The sequence below is a fragment of the Chiloscyllium plagiosum genome, unplaced genomic scaffold (genome assembly GCF_037043375.1).
Source record: "Chiloscyllium plagiosum isolate Xiang-an unplaced genomic scaffold, Cpla_swu_hap1 HiC_scaffold_26, whole genome shotgun sequence".
Taxonomy (NCBI): domain Eukaryota; kingdom Metazoa; phylum Chordata; class Chondrichthyes; order Orectolobiformes; family Hemiscylliidae; genus Chiloscyllium; species Chiloscyllium plagiosum.
The window spans coordinates 62,202,409-62,218,950 of record NW_028270164.1 but is presented as its reverse complement, the minus strand read 5'-3'; the positions used below and the strand labels follow the sequence as shown (position 1 = coordinate 62,218,950).

At 49.7% G+C, this 16,542-nt stretch overlaps 9 non-coding genes across 9 annotated transcripts; all 9 read left to right on the top strand.

The window, feature by feature from the left end:
• The first annotated feature begins 623 nt into the window (after window positions 1-623).
• On the top strand, window positions 624-697 carry trnat-agu (transfer RNA threonine (anticodon AGU)). The gene has a single exon. It is a non-coding gene; the product is annotated as a tRNA-Thr (tRNA).
• A 1,549-nt stretch (window positions 698-2,246) lies between these two features.
• trnat-agu (transfer RNA threonine (anticodon AGU)) lies at window positions 2,247-2,320 on the top strand. Its single transcript has one exon. It is a non-coding gene; the product is annotated as a tRNA-Thr (tRNA).
• Window positions 2,321-3,869: 1,549 nt separating this feature from the next.
• trnat-agu (transfer RNA threonine (anticodon AGU)) lies at window positions 3,870-3,943 on the top strand. The gene has a single exon. It is a non-coding gene; the product is annotated as a tRNA-Thr (tRNA).
• Window positions 3,944-7,115: 3,172 nt separating this feature from the next.
• Window positions 7,116-7,189, top strand: trnat-agu (transfer RNA threonine (anticodon AGU)). Its single transcript has one exon. It is a non-coding gene; the product is annotated as a tRNA-Thr (tRNA).
• Window positions 7,190-8,738: 1,549 nt separating this feature from the next.
• On the top strand, window positions 8,739-8,812 carry trnat-agu (transfer RNA threonine (anticodon AGU)). Its single transcript has one exon. It is a non-coding gene; the product is annotated as a tRNA-Thr (tRNA).
• Window positions 8,813-10,361: 1,549 nt separating this feature from the next.
• trnat-agu (transfer RNA threonine (anticodon AGU)) lies at window positions 10,362-10,435 on the top strand. Its single transcript has one exon. It is a non-coding gene; the product is annotated as a tRNA-Thr (tRNA).
• A 1,549-nt stretch (window positions 10,436-11,984) lies between these two features.
• trnat-agu (transfer RNA threonine (anticodon AGU)) lies at window positions 11,985-12,058 on the top strand. Its single transcript has one exon. It is a non-coding gene; the product is annotated as a tRNA-Thr (tRNA).
• Window positions 12,059-13,607: 1,549 nt separating this feature from the next.
• Window positions 13,608-13,681, top strand: trnat-agu (transfer RNA threonine (anticodon AGU)). Its single transcript has one exon. It is a non-coding gene; the product is annotated as a tRNA-Thr (tRNA).
• Window positions 13,682-15,230: 1,549 nt separating this feature from the next.
• trnat-agu (transfer RNA threonine (anticodon AGU)) lies at window positions 15,231-15,304 on the top strand. The gene has a single exon. It is a non-coding gene; the product is annotated as a tRNA-Thr (tRNA).
• Window positions 15,305-16,542: the final 1,238 nt, after the last annotated feature.

Here is a 16,542-nt window from a genome sequence, read left to right as displayed (position 1 = left end):
GATGGGCAGTAAATCCTACCCTGGATTAGTGGCGCTGGAAGAGCACAGCAGTTCAGGCAGCATCCAAGGAGTAGCGAAATCGACGTTTCGGGCAAAAGCCTATCCTATCGAGTGACGGCGATATCCCAGGAAACTGTTTCTAAAAGGGGCAGGTCCTAAACGGACACCTGCTATCGGTCGGAAATAAGTTGAGAACTGGAGAGAGGGAGTGTCATAAAATGCCGACCGCGAGGCATGAGGCAGGAAGTGAGTGTAGAGCTGGTGGTACAAAGCTCAGAGTTGGTGCTAATGGCTCACCCTTTACTGCTCACTATTTACACAGACTCACACACCACTCCTGGTCAGTTCACTTCAGTGACACTTTTCCCCTTGGTGTGAGCTTCCCTCTGAGCGTAATAACGCCCTTCATGGGACACATCCTGTCAGTTTAAAGAGGTGAAAACATCGAGTACATGAGCAGATTGTGTTTTTCTGTGCCGTTTGCGTGGAGAATGTTGAGTCGTGAACTCTCTCTTATTTACAATTCTCACTGAGCAAGATTGAGACGGAAAGCACGTTGCCGAGTTCTTGTGTTCAAGTGGTGAATGAACTGTAGCTGTGCACGAGCAAGCACGGGCCGCTGTGGTACCATGGCTTAGATGGTTAAAGTGCCTGTCTAGTAAACAGGAGATCCTAGGTTCGAATCCCAGTGGTGCCTGCTTGCTGTGTCGAAACTTCGCACTCGCCCCCCTTCTTGCCACAGTTGTGTTGCTGGTCACACGGCTCCACCTTCTGTTGCAGCCTGTTATGATTTGTCGATCCTGGTATCAGTCCAGCAGTCACTGTTAATTCTACCTGGAATATCTTACCGATTTTCCACAAGCGCGCCTGCTTCTCGTTCTCTTTTATTCTCCCACCTTCATTCCCAGTTTGGTGGGAATAACGACGTGATGTGGAGACACTGCAGATTTACCAGGGAATGCTGTGGCAAACGCGCACACACACTCCACGAGCTGATCACCCTCATTCTCTGCTGTCACCGTTCATTCATTTTACACCAACAGAAAATAGATCCTCCTTCTCCTAGAGTTGGAGTGCAGTTGTCTTTTGTTTTTCAGCTGAAGTAGGAAAAGAGAAACATTGCTGCTGAAGGTGGTTATGGAGTGAAGGACAGTCACCACCGTGTGTACAAGTCAGTTGGCAAGGTTTCCTGTCAGCGTCACTGGGCTGGTGAGGGTGGGTGGGCGGGTCCCTGTTTAGGAATCCGAGTTTGCATAGTCCAGACCTGGATACAGCTCCCAGTCTGGTAATGTAGATTTATTTCTCTAATTGTGAATTATCCGATTGAAAACGAATTCCTCGTTCCGCACAGAATACACCCGCTGATCCTGCCAGAGTCAGCCCAGTGATTGTTTGCATTCATCTAGAAGGACAAAGGCAGCAGATACGCGGGTAAACTACCTCCGCAAATCCCCCTCCTATCATCTCAGCTTTCTGAGTTGGAAAGATCTCGATGTAGCTTCACTGTCGCTGGATCAAAGTCCTGGAACCCCCTCCCGAGCAGCCTCATGGCTGGAGCTCCGTGCTGAGGAGTTCAAGGATTCAGGAAAGTAACTCACCCCCCTGATCTGTCGGGTAATCAGGGATGGGCAGTAAATCCTACCCTGGATTAGTGGCGCTGGAAGAGCACAGCAGTTCAGGCAGCATCCAAGGAGTAGCGAAATCGACGTTTCGGGCAAAAGCCTATCCTATCGAGTGACGGCGATATCCCAGGAAACTGTTTCTAAAAGGGGCAGGTCCTAAACGGACACCTGCTATCGGTCGGAAATAAGTTGAGAACTGGAGAGAGGGAGTGTCATAAAATGCCGACCGCGAGGCATGAGGCAGGAAGTGAGTGTAGAGCTGGTGGTACAAAGCTCAGAGTTGGTGCTAATGGCTCACCCTTTACTGCTCACTATTTACACAGACTCACACACCACTCCTGGTCAGTTCACTTCAGTGACACTTTTCCCCTTGGTGTGAGCTTCCCTCTGAGCGTAATAACGCCCTTCATGGGACACATCCTGTCAGTTTAAAGAGGTGAAAACATCGAGTACATGAGCAGATTGTGTTTTTCTGTGCCGTTTGCGTGGAGAATGTTGAGTCGTGAACTCTCTCTTATTTACAATTCTCACTGAGCAAGATTGAGACGGAAAGCACGTTGCCGAGTTCTTGTGTTCAAGTGGTGAATGAACTGTAGCTGTGCACGAGGGCGCATTGGCCGCTGTGGCGCCATGGCTTAGATGGTTAAAGCGCCTGTCTAGTAAACAGGAGATCCTGGGTTCGAATCCCAGTGGTGCCTGCTTGCTGTGTCGAAACTTCGCACTCGCCCCCCTTCTTGCCACAGTTGTGTTGCTGGTCACACGGCTCCACCTTCTGTTGCAGCCTGTTATGATTTGTCGATCCTGGTATCAGTCCAGCAGTCACTGTTAATTCTACCTGGAATATCTTACCGATTTTCCACAAGCGCGCCTGCTTCTCGTTCTCTTTTATTCTCCCACCTTCATTCCCAGTTTGGTGGGAATAACGACGTGATGTGGAGACACTGCAGATTTACCAGGGAATGCTGTGGCAAACGCGCGCACACACTCCACGAGCTGATCACCCTCATTCTCTGCTGTCACCGTTCATTCATTTTACACCAACAGAAAATAGATCCTCCTTCTCCTAGAGTTGGAGTGCAGTTGTCTTTTGTTTTTCAGCTGAAGTAGGAAAAGAGAAACATTGCTGCTGAAGGTGGTTATGGAGTGAAGGACAGTCACCACCGTGTGTACAAGTCAGTTGGCAAGGTTTCCTGTCAGCGTCACTGGGCTGGTGAGGGTGGGTGGGCGGGTCCCTGTTTAGGAATCCGAGTTTGCATAGTCCAGACCTGGATACAGCTCCCAGTCTGGTAATGAAGATTTATTTCTCTAATTGTGAATTATCCGATTGAAAACGAATTCCTCGTTCCGCACAGAATACACCCGCTGATCCTGCCAGAGTCAGCCCAGTGATTGTTTGCATTCATCTAGAAGGACAAAGGCAGCAGATACGCGGGTAAACTACCTCCGCAAATCCCCCTCCTATCATCTCAGCTTTCTGAGTTGGAAAGATCTCGATGTAGCTTCACTGTCGCTGGATCAAAGTCCTGGAACCCCCTCCCGAGCAGCCTCATGGCTGGAGCTCCGTGCTGAGGAGTTCAAGGATTCAGGAAAGTAACTCACCCCCCTGATCTGTCGGGTAATCAGGGATGGGCAGTAAATCCTACCCTGGATTAGTGGCGCTGGAAGAGCACAGCAGTTCAGGCAGCATCCAAGGAGTAGCGAAATCGACGTTTCGGGCAAAAGCCTATCCTATCGAGTGACGGCGATATCCCAGGAAACTGTTTCTAAAAGGGGCAGGTCCTAAACGGACACCTGCTATCGGTCGGAAATAAGTTGAGAACTGGAGAGAGGGAGTGTCATAAAATGCCGACCGCGAGGCATGAGGCAGGAAGTGAGTGTAGAGCTGGTGGTACAAAGCTCAGAGTTGGTGCTAATGGCTCACCCTTTACTGCTCACTATTTACACAGACTCACACACCACTCCTGGTCAGTTCACTTCAGTGACACTTTTCCCCTTGGTGTGAGCTTCCCTCTGAGCGTAATAACGCCCTTCATGGGACACATCCTGTCAGTTTAAAGAGGTGAAAACATCGAGTACATGAGCAGATTGTGTTTTTCTGTGCCGTTTGCGTGGAGAATGTTGAGTCGTGAACTCTCTCTTATTTACAATTCTCACTGAGCAAGATTGAGACGGAAAGCACGTTGCCGAGTTCTTGTGTTCAAGTGGTGAATGAACTGTAGCTGTGCACGAGCGCGCACGGGCCGCTGTGGTACCATGGCTTAGATGGTTAAAGCGCCTGTCTAGTAAACAGGAGATCCTGGGTTCGAATCCCAGTGGTGCCTGCTTGCTGTGTCGAAACTTCGCACTCGCCCCCCTTCTTGCCACAGTTGTGTTGCTGGTCACACGGCTCCACCTTCTGTTGCAGCCTGTTATGATTTGTCGATCCTGGTATCAGTCCAGCAGTCACTGTTAATTCTACCTGGAATATCTTACCGATTTTCCACAAGCGCGCCTGCTTCTCGTTCTCTTTTATTCTCCCACCTTCATTCCCAGTTTGGTGGGAATAACGACGTGATGTGGAGACACTGCAGATTTACCAGGGAATGCTGTGGCAAACGCGCACACACACTCCACGAGCTGATCACCCTCATTCTCTGCTGTCACCGTTCATTCATTTTACACCAACAGAAAATAGATCCTCCTTCTCCTAGAGTTGGAGTGCAGTTGTCTTTTGTTTTTCAGCTGAAGTAGGAAAAGAGAAACATTGCTGCTGAAGGTGGTTATGGAGTGAAGGACAGTCACCACCGTGTGTACAAGTCAGTTGGCAAGGTTTCCTGTCAGCGTCACTGGGCTGGTGAGGGTGGGTGGGCGGGTCCCTGTTTAGGAATCCGAGTTTGCATAGTCCAGACCTGGATACAGCTCCCAGTCTGGTAATGAAGATTTATTTCTCTAATTGTGAATTATCCGATTGAAAACGAATTCCTCGTTCCGCACAGAATACACCCGCTGATCCTGCCAGAGTCAGCCCAGTGATTGTTTGCATTCATCTAGAAGGACAAAGGCAGCAGATACGCGGGTAAACTACCTCCGCAAATCCCCCTCCTATCATCTCAGCTTTCTGAGTTGGAAAGATCTCGATGTAGCTTCACTGTCGCTGGATCAAAGTCCTGGAACCCCCTCCCGAGCAGCCTCATGGCTGGAGCTCCGTGCTGAGGAGTTCAAGGATTCAGGAAAGTAACTCACCCCCCTGATCTGTCGGGTAATCAGGGATGGGCAGTAAATCCTACCCTGGATTAGTGGCGCTGGAAGAGCACAGCAGTTCAGGCAGCATCCAAGGAGTAGCGAAATCGACGTTTCGGGCAAAAGCCTATCCTATCGAGTGACGGCGATATCCCAGGAAACTGTTTCTAAAAGGGGCAGGTCCTAAACGGACACCTGCTATCGGTCGGAAATAAGTTGAGAACTGGAGAGAGGGAGTGTCATAAAATGCCGACCGCGAGGCATGAGGCAGGAAGTGAGTGTAGAGCTGGTGGTACAAAGCTCAGAGTTGGTGCTAATGGCTCACCCTTTACTGCTCACTATTTACACAGACTCACACACCACTCCTGGTCAGTTCACTTCAGTGACACTTTTCCCCTTGGTGTGAGCTTCCCTCTGAGCGTAATAACGCCCTTCATGGGACACATCCTGTCAGTTTAAAGAGGTGAAAACATCGAGTACATGAGCAGATTGTGTTTTTCTGTGCCGTTTGCGTGGAGAATGTTGAGTCGTGAACTCTCTCTTATTTACAATTCTCACTGAGCAAGATTGAGACGGAAAGCACGTTGCCGAGTTCTTGTGTTCAAGTGGTGAATGAACTGTAGCTGTGCACGAGGGCGCATTGGCCGCTGTGGCGCCATGGTTTAGATGGTTAAAGCGCCTGTCTAGTAAACAACAGATCCTGGGTTCGAATCCCAGTGGTGCCTGCTTGCTGTGTTGAAACTTAGCACTCGCCCCCCTTCTTGCCACAGTTGTGTTGCTGGTCACACGGCTCCACCTTCTGTTGCAGCCTGTTATGATTTGTCGATCCTGGTATCAGTCCAGCAGTCACTGTTAATTCTTCCTGGAATATCTTACCGATTTTCCACAAGCGCGCCTGCTTCTCGTTCTCTTTTATTCTCCCACCTTCATTCCCAGTTTGGTGGGAATAACGACGTGATGTGGAGACACTGCAGATTTACCAGGGAATGCTGTGGCAAACGCGCGCACACACTCCACGAGCTGATCACCCTAATTCTCTGCTGTCACCGTTCATTCATTTTACACCAACAGAAAATAGATCCTCCTTCTCCTAGAGTTGGAGTGCAGTTGTCTTTTGTTTTTCAGCTGAAGTAGGAAAAGAGAAACATTGCTGCTGAAGGTGGTTATGGAGTGAAGGACAGTCACCACCGTGTGTACAAGTCAGTTGGCAAGGTTTCCTGTCAGCGTCACTGGGCTGGTGAGGGTGGGTGGGCGGGTCCCTGTTTAGGAATCCGAGTTTGCATAGTCCAGACCTGGATACAGCTCCCAGTCTGGTAATGAAGATTTATTTCTCTAATTGTGAATTATCCGATTGAAAACGAATTCCTCGTTCCGCACAGAATACACCCGCTGATCCTGCCAGAGTCAGCCCAGTGATTGTTTGCATTCATCTAGAAGGACAAAGGCAGCAGATACGCGGGTAAACTACCTCCGAAAATCCCCCTCCTATCATCTCAGCTTTCTGAGTTGGAAAGATCTCGATGTAGCTTCACTGTCGCTGGATCAAAGTCCTGGAACCCCCTCCCGAGCAGCCTCATGGCTGGAGCTCCGTGCTGAGGAGTTCAAGGATTCAGGAAAGTAACTCACCCCCCTGATCTGTCGGGTAATCAGGGATGGGCAGTAAATCCTACCCTGGATTAGTGGCGCTGGAAGAGCACAGCAGTTCAGGCAGCATCCAAGGAGTAGCGAAATCGACGTTTCGGGCAAAAGCCTATCCTATCGAGTGACGGCGATATCCCAGGAAACTGTTTCTAAAAGGGGCAGGTCCTAAACGGACACCTGCTATCGGTCGGAAATAAGTTGAGAACTGGAGAGAGGGAGTGTCATAAAATGCCGACCGCGAGGCATGAGGCAGGAAGTGAGTGTAGAGCTGGTGGTACAAAGCTCAGAGTTGGTGCTAATGGCTCACCCTTTACTGCTCACTATTTACACAGACTCACACACCACTCCTGGTCAGTTCACTTCAGTGACACTTTTCCCCTTGGTGTGAGCTTCCCTCTGAGCGTAATAACGCCCTTCATGGGACACATCCTGTCAGTTTAAAGAGGTGAAAACATCGAGTACATGAGCAGATTGTGTTTTTCTGTGCCGTTTGCGTGGAGAATGTTGAGTCGTGAACTCTCTCTTATTTACAATTCTCACTGAGCAAGATTGAGACGGAAAGCACGTTGCCGAGTTCTTGTGTTCAAGTGGTGAATGAACTGTAGCTGTGCACGAGCGCGCACGGGCCGCTGTGGTACCATGGCTTAGATGGTTAAAGCGCCTGTCTAGTAAACAGGAGATCCTGGGTTCGAATCCCAGTGGTGCCTGCTTGCTGTGTCGAAACTTCGCACTCGCCCCCCTTCTTGCCACAGTTGTGTTGCTGGTCACACGGCTCCACCTTCTGTTGCAGCCTGTTATGATTTGTCGATCCTGGTATCAGTCCAGCAGTCACTGTTAATTCTACCTGGAATATCTTACCGATTTTCCACAAGCGCGCCTGCTTCTCGTTCTCTTTTATTCTCCCACCTTCATTCCCAGTTTGGTGGGAATAACGACGTGATGTGGAGACACTGCAGATTTACCAGGGAATGCTGTGGCAAACGCGCACACACACTCCACGAGCTGATCACCCTCATTCTCTGCTGTCACCGTTCATTCATTTTACACCAACAGAAAATAGATCCTCCTTCTCCTAGAGTTGGAGTGCAGTTGTCTTTTGTTTTTCAGCTGAAGTAGGAAAAGAGAAACATTGCTGCTGAAGGTGGTTATGGAGTGAAGGACAGTCACCACCGTGTGTACAAGTCAGTTGGCAAGGTTTCCTGTCAGCGTCACTGGGCTGGTGAGGGTGGGTGGGCGGGTCCCTGTTTAGGAATCCGAGTTTGCATAGTCCAGACCTGGATACAGCTCCCAGTCTGGTAATGAAGATTTATTTCTCTAATTGTGAATTATCCGATTGAAAACGAATTCCTCGTTCCGCACAGAATACACCCGCTGATCCTGCCAGAGTCAGCCCAGTGATTGTTTGCATTCATCTAGAAGGACAAAGGCAGCAGATACGCGGGTAAACTACCTCCGCAAATCCCCCTCCTATCATCTCAGCTTTCTGAGTTGGAAAGATCTCGATGTAGCTTCACTGTCGCTGGATCAAAGTCCTGGAACCCCCTCCCGAGCAGCCTCATGGCTGGAGCTCCGTGCTGAGGAGTTCAAGGATTCAGGAAAGTAACTCACCCCCCTGATCTGTCGGGTAATCAGGGATGGGCAGTAAATCCTACCCTGGATTAGTGGCGCTGGAAGAGCACAGCAGTTCAGGCAGCATCCAAGGAGTAGCGAAATCGACGTTTCGGGCAAAAGCCTATCCTATCGAGTGACGGCGATATCCCAGGAAACTGTTTCTAAAAGGGGCAGGTCCTAAACGGACACCTGCTATCAGTCGGAAATAAGTTGAGAACTGGAGAGAGGGAGTGTCATAAAATGCCGACCGCGAGGCATGAGGCAGGAAGTGAGTGTAGAGCTGGTGGTACAAAGCTCAGAGTTGGTGCTAATGGCTCACCCTTTACTGCTCACTATTTACACAGACTCACACACCACTCCTGGTCAGTTCACTTCAGTGACACTTTTCCCCTTGGTGTGAGCTTCCCTCTGAGCGTAATAACGCCCTTCATGGGACACATCCTGTCAGTTTAAAGAGGTGAAAACATCGAGTACATGAGCAGATTTTGTTTTTCTGTGCCGTTTGCGTGGAGAATGTTGAGTCGTGAACTCTCTCTTATTTACAATTCTCACTGAGCAAGATTGAGACGGAAAGCACGTTGCCGAGTTCTTGTGTTCAAGTGGTGAATGAACTGTAGCTGTGCACGAGGGCGCATTGGCCGCTGTGGCGCCATGGCTTAGATGGTTAAAGCGCCTGTCTAGTAAACAGGAGATCCTGGGTTCGAATCCCAGTGGTGCCTGCTTGCTGTGTCGAAACTTCGCACTCGCCCCCCTTCTTGCCACAGTTGTGTTGCTGGTCACACGGCTCCACCTTCTGTTGCAGCCTGTTATGATTTGTCGATCCTGGTATCAGTCCAGCAGTCACTGTTAATTCTACCTGGAATATCTTACCGATTTTCCACAAGCGCGCCTGCTTCTCGTTCTCTTTTATTCTCCCACCTTCATTCCCAGTTTGGTGGGAATAACGACGTGATGTGGAGACACTGCAGATTTACCAGGGAATGCTGTGGCAAACGCGCGCACACACTCCACGAGCTGATCACCCTCATTCTCTGCTGTCACCGTTCATTCATTTTACACCAACAGAAAATAGATCCTCCTTCTCCTAGAGTTGGAGTGCAGTTGTCTTTTGTTTTTCAGCTGAAGTAGGAAAAGAGAAACATTGCTGCTGAAGGTGGTTATGGAGTGAAGGACAGTCACCACCGTGTGTACAAGTCAGTTGGCAAGGTTTCCTGTCAGCGTCACTGGGCTGGTGAGGGTGGGTGGGCGGGTCCCTGTTTAGGAATCCGAGTTTGCATAGTCCAGACCTGGATACAGCTCCCAGTCTGGTAATGAAGATTTATTTCTCTAATTGTGAATTATCCGATTGAAAACGAATTCCTCGTTCCGCACAGAATACACCCGCTGATCCTGCCAGAGTCAGCCCAGTGATTGTTTGCATTCATCTAGAAGGACAAAGGCAGCAGATACGCGGGTAAACTACCTCCGAAAATCCCCCTCCTATCATCTCAGCTTTCTGAGTTGGAAAGATCTCGATGTAGCTTCACTGTCGCTGGATCAAAGTCCTGGAACCCCCTCCCGAGCAGCCTCATGGCTGGAGCTCCGTGCTGAGGAGTTCAAGGATTCAGGAAAGTAACTCACCCCCCTGATCTGTCGGGTAATCAGGGATGGGCAGTAAATCCTACCCTGGATTAGTGGCGCTGGAAGAGCACAGCAGTTCAGGCAGCATCCAAGGAGTAGCGAAATCGACGTTTCGGGCAAAAGCCTATCCTATCGAGTGACGGCGATATCCCAGGAAACTGTTTCTAAAAGGGGCAGGTCCTAAACGGACACCTGCTATCGGTCGGAAATAAGTTGAGAACTGGAGAGAGGGAGTGTCATAAAATGCCGACCGCGAGGCATGAGGCAGGAAGTGAGTGTAGAGCTGGTGGTACAAAGCTCAGAGTTGGTGCTAATGGCTCACCCTTTACTGCTCACTATTTACACAGACTCACACACCACTCCTGGTCAGTTCACTTCAGTGACACTTTTCCCCTTGGTGTGAGCTTCCCTCTGAGCGTAATAACGCCCTTCATGGGACACATCCTGTCAGTTTAAAGAGGTGAAAACATCGAGTACATGAGCAGATTGTGTTTTTCTGTGCCGTTTGCGTGGAGAATGTTGAGTCGTGAACTCTCTCTTATTTACAATTCTCACTGAGCAAGATTGAGACGGAAAGCACGTTGCCGAGTTCTTGTGTTCAAGTGGTGAATGAACTGTAGCTGTGCACGAGCAAGCACGGGCCGCTGTGGTACCATGGCTTAGATGGTTAAAGCGCCTGTCTAGTAAACAGGAGATCCTAGGTTCGAATCCCAGTGGTGCCTGCTTGCTGTGTCGAAACTTCGCACTCGCCCCCCTTCTTGCCACAGTTGTGTTGCTGGTCACACGGCTCCACCTTCTGTTGCAGCCTGTTATGATTTGTCGATCCTGGTATCAGTCCAGCAGTCACTGTTAATTCTACCTGGAATATCTTACCGATTTTCCACAAGCGCGCCTGCTTCTCGTTCTCTTTTATTCTCCCACCTTCATTCCCAGTTTGGTGGGAATAACGACGTGATGTGGAGACACTGCAGATTTACCAGGGAATGCTGTGGCAAACGCGCACACACACTCCACGAGCTGATCACCCTCATTCTCTGCTGTCACCGTTCATTCATTTTACACCAACAGAAAATAGATCCTCCTTCTCCTAGAGTTGGAGTGCAGTTGTCTTTTGTTTTTCAGCTGAAGTAGGAAAAGAGAAACATTGCTGCTGAAGGTGGTTATGGAGTGAAGGACAGTCACCACCGTGTGTACAAGTCAGTTGGCAAGGTTTCCTGTCAGCGTCACTGGGCTGGTGAGGGTGGGTGGGCGGGTCCCTGTTTAGGAATCCGAGTTTGCATAGTCCAGACCTGGATACAGCTCCCAGTCTGGTAATGAAGATTTATTTCTCTAATTGTGAATTATCCGATTGAAAACGAATTCCTCGTTCCGCACAGAATACACCCGCTGATCCTGCCAGAGTCAGCCCAGTGATTGTTTGCATTCATCTAGAAGGACAAAGGCAGCAGATACGCGGGTAAACTACCTCCGCAAATCCCCCTCCTATCATCTCAGCTTTCTGAGTTGGAAAGATCTCGATGTAGCTTCACTGTCGCTGGATCAAAGTCCTGGAACCCCCTCCCGAGCAGCCTCATGGCTGGAGCTCCGTGCTGAGGAGTTCAAGGATTCAGGAAAGTAACTCACCCCCCTGATCTGTCGGGTAATCAGGGATGGGCAGTAAATCCTACCCTGGATTAGTGGCGCTGGAAGAGCACAGCAGTTCAGGCAGCATCCAAGGAGTAGCGAAATCGACGTTTCGGGCAAAAGCCTATCCTATCGAGTGACGGCGATATCCCAGGAAACTGTTTCTAAAAGGGGCAGGTCCTAAACGGACACCTGCTATCGGTCGGAAATAAGTTGAGAACTGGAGAGAGGGAGTGTCATAAAATGCCGACCGCGAGGCATGAGGCAGGAAGTGAGTGTAGAGCTGGTGGTACAAAGCTCAGAGTTGGTGCTAATGGCTCACCCTTTACTGCTCACTATTTACACAGACTCACACACCACTCCTGGTCAGTTCACTTCAGTGACACTTTTCCCCTTGGTGTGAGCTTCCCTCTGAGCGTAATAACGCCCTTCATGGGACACATCCTGTCAGTTTAAAGAGGTGAAAACATCGAGTACATGAGCAGATTGTGTTTTTCTGTGCCGTTTGCGTGGAGAATGTTGAGTCGTGAACTCTCTCTTATTTACAATTCTCACTGAGCAAGATTGAGACGGAAAGCACGTTGCCGAGTTCTTGTGTTCAAGTGGTGAATGAACTGTAGCTGTGCACGAGCGCGCACGGGCCGCTGTGGTACCATGGCTTAGATGGTTAAAGCGCCTGTCTAGTAAACAGGAGATCCTGGGTTCGAATCCCAGTGGTGCCTGCTTGCTGTGTCGAAACTTCGCACTCGCCCCCCTTCTTGCCACAGTTGTGTTGCTGGTCACACGGCTCCACCTTCTGTTGCAGCCTGTCATGATTTGTCGATCCTGGTATCAGTCCAGCAGTCACTGTTAATTCTACCTGGAATATCTTACCGATTTTCCACAAGCGCGCCTGCTTCTCGTTCTCTTTTATTCTCCCACCTTCATTCCCAGTTTGGTGGGAATAACGACGTGATGTGGAGACACTGCAGATTTACCAGGGAATGCTGTGGCAAACGCGCACACACACTCCACGAGCTGATCACCCTCATTCTCTGCTGTCACCGTTCATTCATTTTACACCAACAGAAAATAGATCCTCCTTCTCCTAGAGTTGGAGTGCAGTTGTCTTTTGTTTTTCAGCTGAAGTAGGAAAAGAGAAACATTGCTGCTGAAGGTGGTTATGGAGTGAAGGACAGTCACCACCGTGTGTACAAGTCAGTTGGCAAGGTTTCCTGTCAGCGTCACTGGGCTGGTGAGGGTGGGTGGGCGGGTCCCTGTTTAGGAATCCAAGTTTGCATAGTCCAGACCTGGATACAGCTCCCAGTCTGGTAATGAAGATTTATTTCTCTAATTGTGAATTATCCGATTGAAAACGAATTCCTCGTTCCGCACAGAATACACCCGCTGATCCTGCCAGAGTCAGCCCAGTGATTGTTTGCATTCATCTAGAAGGACAAAGGCAGCAGATACGCGGGTAAACTACCTCCGCAAATCCCCCTCCTATCATCTCAGCTTTCTGAGTTGGAAAGATCTCGATGTAGCTTCACTGTCGCTGGATCAAAGTCCTGGAACCCCCTCCCGAGCAGCCTCATGGCTGGAGCTCCGTGCTGAGGAGTTCAAGGATTCAGGAAAGTAACTCACCCCCCTGATCTGTCGGGTAATCAGGGATGGGCAGTAAATCCTACCCTGGATTAGTGGCGCTGGAAGAGCACAGCAGTTCAGGCAGCATCCAAGGAGTAGCGAAATCGACGTTTCGGGCAAAAGCCTATCCTATCGAGTGACGGCGATATCCCAGGAAACTGTTTCTAAAAGGGGCAGGTCCTAAACGGACACCTGCTATCGGTCGGAAATAAGTTGAGAACTGGAGAGAGGGAGTGTCATAAAATGCCGACCGCGAGGCATGAGGCAGGAAGTGAGTGTAGAGCTGGTGGTACAAAGCTCAGAGTTGGTGCTAATGGCTCACCCTTTACTGCTCACTATTTACACAGACTCACACACCACTCCTGGTCAGTTCACTTCAGTGACACTTTTCCCCTTGGTGTGAGCTTCCCTCTGAGCGTAATAACGCCCTTCATGGGACACATCCTGTCAGTTTAAAGAGGTGAAAACATCGAGTACATGAGCAGATTGTGTTTTTCTGTGCCGTTTGCGTGGAGAATGTTGAGTCGTGAACTCTCTCTTATTTACAATTCTCACTGAGCAAGATTGAGACGGAAAGCACGTTGCCGAGTTCTTGTGTTCAAGTGGTGAATGAACTGTAGCTGTGCACGAGCAAGCACGGGCCGCTGTGGTACCATGGCTTAGATGGTTAAAGCGCCTGTCTAGTAAACAGGAGATCCTAGGTTCGAATCCCAGTGGTGCCTGCTTGCTGTGTCGAAACTTCGCACTCGCCCCCCTTCTTGCCACAGTTGTGTTGCTGGTCACACGGCTCCACCTTCTGTTGCAGCCTGTTATGATTTGTCGATCCTGGTATCAGTCCAGCAGTCACTGTTAATTCTACCTGGAATATCTTACCGATTTTCCACAAGCGCGCCTGCTTCTCGTTCTCTTTTATTCTCCCACCTTCATTCCCAGTTTGGTGGGAATAACGACGTGATGTGGAGACACTGCAGATTTACCAGGGAATGCTGTGGCAAACGCGCACACACACTCCACGAGCTGATCACCCTCATTCTCTGCTGTCACCGTTCATTCATTTTACACCAACAGAAAATAGATCCTCCTTCTCCTAGAGTTGGAGTGCAGTTGTCTTTTGTTTTTCAGCTGAAGTAGGAAAAGAGAAACATTGCTGCTGAAGGTGGTTATGGAGTGAAGGACAGTCACCACCGTGTGTACAAGTCAGTTGGCAAGGTTTCCTGTCAGCGTCACTGGGCTGGTGAGGGTGGGTGGGCGGGTCCCTGTTTAGGAATCCGAGTTTGCATAGTCCAGACCTGGATACAGCTCCCAGTCTGGTAATGAAGATTTATTTCTCTAATTGTGAATTATCCGATTGAAAACGAATTCCTCGTTCCGCACAGAATACACCCGCTGATCCTGCCAGAGTCAGCCCAGTGATTGTTTGCATTCATCTAGAAGGACAAAGGCAGCAGATACGCGGGTAAACTACCTCCGCAAATCCCCCTCCTATCATCTCAGCTTTCTGAGTTGGAAAGATCTCGATGTAGCTTCACTGTCGCTGGATCAAAGTCCTGGAACCCCCTCCCGAGCAGCCTCATGGCTGGAGCTCCGTGCTGAGGAGTTCAAGGATTCAGGAAAGTAACTCACCCCCCTGATCTGTCGGGTAATCAGGGATGGGCAGTAAATCCTACCCTGGATTAGTGGCGCTGGAAGAGCACAGCAGTTCAGGCAGCATCCAAGGAGTAGCGAAATCGACGTTTCGGGCAAAAGCCTATCCTATCGAGTGACGGCGATATCCCAGGAAACTGTTTCTAAAAGGGGCAGGTCCTAAACGGACACCTGCTATCGGTCGGAAATAAGTTGAGAACTGGAGAGAGGGAGTGTCATAAAATGCCGACCGCGAGGCATGAGGCAGGAAGTGAGTGTAGAGCTGGTGGTACAAAGCTCAGAGTTGGTGCTAATGGCTCACCCTTTACTGCTCACTATTTACACAGACTCACACACCACTCCTGGTCAGTTCACTTCAGTGACACTTTTCCCCTTGGTGTGAGCTTCCCTCTGAGCGTAATAACGCCCTTCATGGGACACATCCTGTCAGTTTAAAGAGGTGAAAACATCGAGTACATGAGCAGATTGTGTTTTTCTGTGCCGTTTGCGTGGAGAATGTTGAGTCGTGAACTCTCTCTTATTTACAATTCTCACTGAGCAAGATTGAGACGGAAAGCACGTTGCCGAGTTCTTGTGTTCAAGTGGTGAATGAACTGTAGCTGTGCACGAGCGCGCACGGGCCGCTGTGGTACCATGGCTTAGATGGTTAAAGCGCCTGTCTAGTAAACAGGAGATCCTGGGTTCGAATCCCAGTGGTGCCTGCTTGCTGTGTCGAAACTTCGCACTCGCCCCCCTTCTTGCCACAGTTGTGTTGCTGGTCACACGGCTCCACCTTCTGTTGCAGCCTGTCATGATTTGTCGATCCTGGTATCAGTCCAGCAGTCACTGTTAATTCTACCTGGAATATCTTACCGATTTTCCACAAGCGCGCCTGCTTCTCGTTCTCTTTTATTCTCCCACCTTCATTCCCAGTTTGGTGGGAATAACGACGTGATGTGGAGACACTGCAGATTTACCAGGGAATGCTGTGGCAAACGCGCACACACACTCCACGAGCTGATCACCCTCATTCTCTGCTGTCACCGTTCATTCATTTTACACCAACAGAAAATAGATCCTCCTTCTCCTAGAGTTGGAGTGCAGTTGTCTTTTGTTTTTCAGCTGAAGTAGGAAAAGAGAAACATTGCTGCTGAAGGTGGTTATGGAGTGAAGGACAGTCACCACCGTGTGTACAAGTCAGTTGGCAAGGTTTCCTGTCAGCGTCACTGGGCTGGTGAGGGTGGGTGGGCGGGTCCCTGTTTAGGAATCCAAGTTTGCATAGTCCAGACCTGGATACAGCTCCCAGTCTGGTAATGAAGATTTATTTCTCTAATTGTGAATTATCCGATTGAAAACGAATTCCTCGTTCCGCACAGAATACACCCGTTGATCCTGCCAGAGTCAGCCCAGTGATTGTTTGCATTCATCTAGAAGGACAAAGGCAGCAGATACGCGGGTAAACTACCTCCGCAAATCCCCCTCCTATCATCTCAGCTTTCTGAGTTGGAAAGATCTCGATGTAGCTTCACTGTCGCTGGATCAAAGTCCTGGAACCCCCTCCCGAGCAGCCTCATGGCTGGAGCTCCGTGCTGAGGAGTTCAAGGATTCAGGAAAGTAACTCACCCCCCTGATCTGTCGGGTAATCAGGGATGGGCAGTAAATCCTACCCTGGATTAGTGGCGCTGGAAGAGCACAGCAGTTCAGGCAGCATCCAAGGAGTAGCGAAATCGACGTTTCGGGCAAAAGCCTATCCTATCGAGTGACGGCGATATCCCAGGAAACTGTTTCTAAAAGGGGCAGGTCCTAAACGGACACCTGCTATCGGTCGGAAATAAGTTGAGAACTGGAGAGAGGGAGTGTCATAAAATGCCGACCGCGAGGCATGAGGCAGGAAGTGAGTGTAGAGCTGGTGGTACAAAGCTCAGAGTTGGTGCTAATGGCTCACCCTTTACTGCTCACT